The sequence below is a fragment of the Lineus longissimus genome, chromosome 7, assembly GCF_910592395.1.
Source record: "Lineus longissimus chromosome 7, tnLinLong1.2, whole genome shotgun sequence".
Taxonomy (NCBI): domain Eukaryota; kingdom Metazoa; phylum Nemertea; class Pilidiophora; order Heteronemertea; family Lineidae; genus Lineus; species Lineus longissimus.
The window spans coordinates 18,448,258-18,457,198 of record NC_088314.1 but is presented as its reverse complement, the minus strand read 5'-3'; the positions used below and the strand labels follow the sequence as shown (position 1 = coordinate 18,457,198).

General features: G+C 40.5%; 1 protein-coding gene across 1 annotated transcript in view; it reads left to right on the top strand.

Annotated features, from left to right (window-relative positions):
* The first annotated feature begins 277 nt into the window (after nt 1-277).
* LOC135491035 (uncharacterized) overlaps nt 278-8,941 on the top strand; it is a 45,820-nt gene continuing 37,156 nt past the window's right edge. The window contains exon 1 of the mRNA XM_064776671.1: nt 278-490. The gene's annotated coding sequence lies outside the window, so the exon portion shown is untranslated. The remainder of the gene's footprint in view (nt 491-8,941) is intronic.

Genomic DNA, 8,941 nt, shown 5'->3' with positions numbered 1-8,941 from the left:
ATGTCTATCGAGTCGCCGACAGGCTATATCTTTTGATTCTCAACGTACTACGCGCTCAGTGAAGATAACTTAATGGGTGGAGTTGCTAATACAAACAACCTCGTTGCCATGGATAGCTTATCCAACCATCTACGTTTAACTATCGTCTGCGGCGACTAAGCGTGGTGATATTGAGCGTATCATTGATACGAGCAGGAAGATAGAATCGACGGCTGAATCTACAGGTGCGCAACAACACCGGTTGGACCAATCGTAATCTCGCTTTCATCAGCGTCACGTCGTCTTGGGTGGGTATAAAAGTGCGCAGCTCCTCGGGGGGCCGGTATATCCTGACGAAGTGAAACAAACCCGGGGCCAAAGTATTTTTAGAGACTGTGACCACCTCGAAGCTTTAGTCTCTGGATACAGCAAACGAAAAAGGAAAGGAACACTTTGCTTTTGTAGTGACAGATTTAGGATTGGCTGGTCAACTTTTAGATTACTGAAACAGGTAGGGAGACTTTTTCAAAAGTTTTCTTATGTCTCAAAGGCCTACTCCGCTCGTTCAAATCATCAAATATTGAACTCGAATTTCAAAATTACCAATCGTGTGAATAGGTACTGGCTATAAATGTCAACAATGCCCTTGTTTAGGCTGATATATAAATACAGTAACTATGCCAATTTCTAGCAAAGATGGATTAAAACAATTCGAGTGGCGTAGGTCTTCAAACGTCTGGCATAAATGTTTAAACTTTTTATTGATGGGTCTTTAATAGAACCATCTAATGTAAGCCATATGATGATACAAACGACCCCCCTTTAGGGCAATTGATAGGAATTTGACCGAGCAAGGTATAATAGCGCGGAAATTCATTTTCAATATTTGACCAGCAATGGCCCATGCTTTCCGGAAAGCGACTTCATCTGCCCAATAAAATGTTTTTTTACTTAATTCAGCCTACACTGGATGGAGGTTTTATGTGAAACTTCGACCACTGTTGTCCCAAAGAGCCGCAGATCCGAATGCCCAAATAAACTAAGAACTGAATTCGGTATTTAGAACAAGGGAGCAGGTTTTCGCCAAGACACGGTATCGGGGACTCCGAACTCAAGAACGCGAGATGCCCAGAACCGCGGAATGCGCGGAGTATACTATTTTGATTCTCCGGGTTGATCTATCGACATGATAAGCGGCAACAATTGTTTTTCTGATAACCAGGGCATTGGCTTGGGGTGCTTGGTATGCTTGGGGTGCGCTGGGTGCATGAGTACATGTAACCAGAGTCTTTCAAATTGTTTTGAAAGATACTTCATACTTTCACAACAGTCCCCGGTCTCTTCCCCGTACGACACTGCAAGTTTAGTGCAGGATATACCGTTTTTTAAGCACCGGATACCGAAAACTGCTCTATTCTTGCCAACGTTTAAATTACTTGGATATCGAAGACAATCGTTGTTCGCGAGGAAAAATCACGAAGGTTTATCTTTTTCATTTCAAAAACCAAAATAATTTCGTAATCTGATGATTTTCATTTTGTCTAGAAAATTTCCGAATGGCAAAAATGAAATCATTACGTTGATTTGCCTTTGCCGGTCTAGGCCAATCGACCCCCACGAAATGTGTTTCGTGGGAGTTAAGTGTTATCATAATTTGCCTAAATCACCATTTGTCGCGACAGTAGAACAATGAGAAGATAGGCGTGGGTGCTAGCGGGATTTGTTAAAATCCAATAGACCGTGCAGTCGGGCGAGGCAAGAAATATAAATTTACTTTTAACTGCGAGGGAAGTGGCAAAATAACGTAACGAGGGTGCGAAAATTTATCGGTTTGCCGTAGTCTTAGCATAGCCTCATAATGAAAAGAATAATCGGCGTCTGATTAGCGTCTGATTGATATAGATAGCTCAATGATAAATATACAGCGTCTTGCAACAATAGCGTGACGCGGTCACTCACAGTTCGCCGCCTTTCGGAAGATTGATTTCGGAATTTTAGACTGGTACCTCGTACACCTTCTCAAATCACAGTGTTATCATGATACATTGTATATAGCAAACAATACATACTACAAGGACATTGAATTACTTAGAAGTCTATCAAATTCCATAAGTCGTTGGTCAGACGTTAATTTTATACAGCAGGCTCTGAACAACTTTTCTCTGCGGACCCGGTTCCGGCCAGAGAAGTTAAGTGCCAGTTGGCTAGCGAAACGTATATTGGCCACAAGTAACCACGTGTAGACGCAGTGACCAATGACAACGAAACAAAAGTTCCTTTTCCAATATTACAGGATTTAAAGGCCTACTCCGTTCGTTAAAAATTTGAAATTCGTAACTGAATTTGAAAATTTTCCAGCAGTGCCGTCGTGCAGAATTCAAATACTATTCATACCAAGTTTTAGCAAAGTTGCATGCATGATAACTGCACTACGGCATTGTGTTTAACTGCATTTCTATTTTTCTGCCCTACGATTAAAATACGAACGTGTAAGGGCCCCTTTAAGATTACGGAATGATCTCGCGTACATTTGGAGGCTCAATGCCGACTATTTGTTTTAAGACATAACACTTACAGCAATTTAAGTTATCAAATAATCTGCTAAGTGAAATGAATATTTCATCTAGTAACCTTTCCTCAGCAAATCTAATTATAAACCTAGCAAAAGAAACATGTAGCATTGAATTTTTCATCACAAAGGCGTTTTAGAGTAATTTATCATTCGAACGAAATTGTTTTTATTCCGGATGGAGCTGCTGAAAATGTTATTTCTAAGATCCATCCACACACGTCATATAGATCCTTGAACCTTTGCGAATATAACAATATACACTCACTGTCTCAAATTCAATTAACACCGGTACCGTAATGTTGTATTTTTCTACAACATTTATTTCATCTGCCGATTACGATATTTTTCCCGTTTTTCCTACACAAAAATGTTCTTGCGATTTATTTTCGTGAAGTATTGCAGGAAAGAAGAGTCCATTGACCACCCTATTTGTTAAATCGTGGAATTTTCACCGTCAATTGGGATACATCTGGACCGATTTAGTATGTGTACCTGCCACCCCTATATTGTACATGACAAATAACAGTCATATTCAATGGACTCTTCCTACCTGTAAAGCCAGTACGCCATGTGCTACATAACAGTGGTAAGCCTACTCCCGGAGTCAACCTGGGCAACTTAGCCGAGGAATTAGGACTACAATATGTGCACTTGCCACCCCTACATAATAAAAAAACACAGTCAGTGGACTCTTCCTTCCTGAACAATCAGTGTCCCACTGGTGTACTGTCGTAGCCCACTCCCGGAGTCACCCCGGAAAACTTTGCCGAGAAATTAGGATTACAGTATGAGCACTTGCCACCCCTACAAAACAAATAACATATTCAATGGACTCTTCCTACCTGTACAGCCGGTACCCCATCTGCTACAGTGGTTAGCAAACTCCCGGAGTCCCCCCCGGGCAACTTTGCCGAGAAATTGAGTAATATGTATTTGCCAATCGCTGGTAGACACACAGTTAGGCCAGAAGTCAAACATGTAGACATTCGCACAGTCAACCGCAAGCTGGATTCCAAATCGAATTAAATTTCGAGTCGGATCGATTGCCCTCTAACCATTGGTAACAGTTTCAGAGTTATAAACTGTCAGAGGGCAGGAAGGGTTCAGTTTTCTGACTTCTATGTCAATGTGATGTCTCAAACTGCCTTTCCTACCAATTGCCTCAAAAACGTCATGTTTGAAAATCGACGACCAACTTCTGTAATATACGTTGTCCCTACGTATACGCTCCCGATAGGTGGTCAGTGTTGAACCATTATTGTCAATAGCATTCCGCGAAGATGACGTCACTGCAGCTCCTGCCCTCTATTTCCCCATCGCTGAATTACAGGCAATGTCGGACAAACATGCGGTTTCGTAATGGACTCAGGCTTTCTAACAAGGGCAGTTAGATTCAATCTGGCACATGTCCGAGTGTTGGAAATACTACATAATTGTTCTGAATATTTCTCTCTCTGACTCTATGGTATCATTCATGCCAAAAACAATGCAGGGTCAAAGATAAATGACTTTGAAATAAGCTCAAATGCGTAGAAATAAGTGTCGATGTCCGACTGTCACGTGACTAAAAAGTCATCAATATCTTATGCAAATGACCTTGTGAGCTATAAATAGTAACTTCGCGGAATGCTATTACGAGCCACTCTCTGTAATGTAATGCGAGAGAGTGGTTGAGTCACTCTTAGTGTACTGTAAAACCTGTCCATCATTCTTTTGAATATTGCACCAAGAACCTAAGTCCCCTTTTCAATTTTGAGTTATTATTCCCGGTGTCCTATTACTAATCAGAGAATTCCCACAGACATGCCAGACCGGCGCTTGCACGCCATTTTGCCATTTGCTAGCAAACATTGCCGAGCTAATCGCAATAATATTCCCTCCACAACACCGCGTAAAATGACTTCTCTTCACCTCTTACATACGGAGTACGTTCCTGATAATTTGACCCTAATAGAATGAACATTTTCACTTTCCAAATTTAACGCCGTTTTCGTGGACACGGCTAGAGGTAATTTGATAAACCTATGAATATATTTTCCTTACTTTTTGAACCAAACGCTTTTCTTAAGCCAAGTGAACACGAAGCCATGCTCTCGATACTCCCTTACGATTGGTTCACTTGTATTTACTGTGAAGAAATTGCAGGATTGGGGGCCTCTGATTGGCCAATACAAATGAAAGCTTTACAAATTTGCATATTCATTTCTGGCGAGTTTCACCGCCATGGTGTGAACTAGATATTGGCAAAAAATTGTGTTTGGAGTTTTGTTTGGTTTTTTATTTACATTTGAAACAAATTTTTCACTGGGATTTTCATCACGAAAATGATGACGCTACAAACAGCCTTAAACCAAAAGTAGGTCGAAACCTTTCGCCTTGCTTTTAAATTTTAAATGGGAACTTCCCCAACATCCGTGGCCCGAAGAGACTTCTCTACATTTCTTTAAAACACTGGTACTTAGATACAACCCATAAACATTGCCTGTCTGCAGTTAAATTTGATTATCTTCTTATATCTCGAAAAATTATTGCACTTCGAATGAATGCTGTTAAAATTTCATTCTTAATCTATTTAGAGTATAGTCAATGTGTCAAGTGAATTTCTTCAACTCTGGGTAAGAAAAACTAACTGCAGATGACTTTATCATTTTTATCATTCAAAGTCAGCATCTGCTTACACACAGGGAGAAAAGCCACTATCCGTGACAAACCGTGCACGGTATCCGACTCTGCCTTCTCCTTTTATATCAAGGGATAAAATCTGCCCGCATACCTCTGTCACATCTGAGGATAAGGACATTTTCTATAGGGAATAGAAAAACCACGAGGTAGGGATGATTTTTCAATAAGCTGGATTTCCACCAACCTTTCAGTTTAAGCAATGTTATGTTCATTTTTAAAGATATTTGTCGAATAAGTAACATCAGAGTATTTCAAAAGCCTTTTTTATTTCAAAGACTCTGGTAATATTAAGTGCCGGCGGAAGATTTGCCGATGAATTGGTTACGCCGTTCGTATTTACTGTTGTCTCAGGAAAATGGAAGTTCAGTTAAACACAATGCTGTAGCGCAGTTATCATGCATGCAAATTTGCTGAAACTTGGTATGTATAGTATATTAATCATGTACTTGTATATCAGTCTCCTCAAAGGCAATTCTTTAACATGACTATATATCTATAATATTTTTGCTGTCGTAAAATCAGTATTTCGGTCGAAAATTGCCTATCAACTGAATGAAAGACGACTCAACAACTCATGACTGAAAAAAATCATACCTTTTTGCACACCACCAAACTATCTCGGAACCTTGTCAACATTTGAGAAAAAAAAAACCCGCTGACCATGATGATGTTTCTCCCGATCATTCTTGACTGGTTCCTTCCCAGAAGGCAATGGGGGGATTACCTCACTTCCTCAATTATTTAACCAATCGGAAGTCCAGATGAGAAGTCCTTGTAAAAATGAGAAGTTGTCGTGAAATGCTCCGAGAGAGAGCAAAGACGAAAGAGACCTAAGTGATTACATGGACTGGCCCCACAAGCTGATAACATGCGTACGCATAAATCGGGCACGGACTTTCGGTATTTTCCTTGTTTGGTATACTTCGGGTTGACGAAGAGATATTTATAAGCCTCGGAACATGAAAACTACGGCAAAAACGTCTTCAATAACTGCACATCAAGACGTTATCTAAGTTTACTAGCAAACTTTTTTCCCAAATAATGAATAAAGATAACTATTCAACAGGCGATATACAAAACTTGACTTTTCAAAAAGCGTTCAAAACTGAGTGTTGTTACCCGAATTATTCTATCCACTGCAGCAACTATTAAGCTGAAGGTGAACCTGAAATCATTATCTCGCCTCTTTTAGCGGAGGTAATTAGGCCCAAACGGATTAACTCTGGCACAAAATACCAATAACTTGGTTACAGCGACTTCAAATCGTGCTCAAACCTTAAGGAAGAATTGACTTGAGACCTCCTGTCAGCATCGATTGGGAAACAATCCACAGGATGGATTTGCGCTTGCATGGTTTACGCCATTAATGAATCCTGATTGGCCGATGTTTATCAGGTGATCACTCAGGTACGCGTCTGATTGGTTGTGTTGCGTCAGGGGACGCTTCTGATTGGTCGGTGCGTTCAGTGGTCGTCAAGGGACGCGTATTATGATTCATTAATGCCAGGGAGCCAGCCCGGCAGCAATTGTAATCAGATTGGGATAAACAAGGCGATATTTGAAGGCAATTATACTCAGCACATTTTCTCTGCATAATTTCAAAAGCACGTAGATTTCAAATAATCATTTACATTTTTTTTTTTTTGCTTTTTAGTTATCAAAAAGCGTTGGTAATGCAAAAATAAGGATTATGACACTCAGTTGCTTTACGGCCGTATACGCATCAAATGCCCCCCCCCCCCCACACACACACACAGAAGTCACCAAAAAACGTGCTCTTGAACAAAATTTTGGTCGAAAAAAAATCAAAAAGTGTAAGTTTGTTTTTGCGAATAAGTATTTCAGATGACTTTGGGCATCGAAGTGTCAGATGAAATTGCCTCAACATTCTGTTCTAATATACATTTCATTTTCTGCGCGAAATCACCAAAAATCAGAGTTTCACTTTTTCGAGATATGAGTATAGTGTCTCAGTGGTGAATTCATCCCGAAAGCTTACCCATGAAACTAGTCAAGGACATTCGGCTGTAGACATGATAGGCTACAGCATGGAGGTATTAATACCTCCATGGCTACAGCTAGTGTCCTTGAACGAACTTCCCAGAACCGATACAATACAATTACCACGTAACTTGATTACATTTATGTCCGTTCTTAGTCTAAATGTAATTGATACCGGAGAAGGAAAATATGGCTAAAATGAGTCTTGAAAGACTGATGCGGCCTCTCGAAGAATGTACAGGGAGAAACGTTGTACTGTAAACTGCCTAATTTTTGCGGGAGTTTTTATTTCGCGGGTTACGCAAAATCATGATTCGCGAAAAAACGTTGTTGGTACCCTGTGCTTTTTACTATTTCGACATCTTTTTCCAATCATGTTTTGAATATATTATAGTCTCGATGTTCAAAGTCGCAACACTCAAATTTTTTGTTAGATCACGGCCGCTGTACAATGGTATCATAAGAGAAGAAAATAGAATGAACTACAGACCAAAACCTCGGCATTTCTTAAATTCCTTTTTTTCGAGATTTCTCAAAATCTGCATAGCCCAGCGTGTTTCGCCGGTATCCGCCTGCAAAAAAACCTGTATAGTGCTTAGAAATAAAAACACGTGTGCATTTTTTATGACTGTATTCCACGGACAATTTGGCGGAGTTGCTTTGCCAAATTGACTTCTATCTCTCACGGTAAAGGATTATATCATTTAGCGTATAACCGGTCGCACTGACTAGGGTTTTAGCCGCAGGATGTGTCCGGTGTCGCTTGGGACTCTTGCAACATTTGACGGGAAATAAGGGGACATTTAATTTGGGATGTTGACAGCGACAGGCGATTTTGTTATCAAAGAAAGAAGCGACCAGTGTTGTCGGATTAGGTTTAGTCACCGGGGAGGTTAGTCCCAGCGAGTGGCTGGTGAGGTAGCATAAACTTGAGGCAGATAAAGGCCAGCAGGGCCGAGTACCGGGTGCCCGGGGATAACAATGATGCAGTTAGGAAGACAGTGCATCAATCCGAGACAAGACCACAATTGATTTTTAAGCCTTTTAGCAGTTCAATTGTCAATGTTTGACCGCGACGCATCAAATACCGCGTGGGGTTGTGAATCTGAAATTTTGATGTGATATTCCGGACGGTCGGGCAAGTAAATGGTAAAAAATAAACTGGTAGTTGACCACGGAAATTTTTTGATAATAGACAAATTAGACAGACATTGATATTTCCACTCTTTTCAGCCAACTGGCAGAAAAATCTCAAAACACTCCCCACCCAAACACTATTACCCAATTAGCAAAATTAGAAATTAATTTTTTCATCAAATAATTTCTTTATATCTGTAGACTTGCCACAACAAATATTTTTCAATACCTCTCCAAATATGTACTTGAGAGTTAAAAACATGCACTCGTCTAATTGATAGGCCTCGACCCTCCAACCTATGAATATTCATTAGTGGTCTTGTCTCATCCATCAATGGAACAATGCACGTGGCCATTATGTAAGTTGTGACGTTTTACTAGGTTTTTTGGCAGTTTCGAATGGGCGTATCTCACCTAGTGAGTTTTCTAATCCCCCGCATCGCCAACGCGATCGCCTGTCCCATTGTTCGACAGCGTGATCAGGAGCTCGAACAACGGGATAGGCGTTCGCGTCTCGGGGGCTTTGAGAAAACTCCCTAGTGCTGAAAAATTATCCAATAAGATATGAGA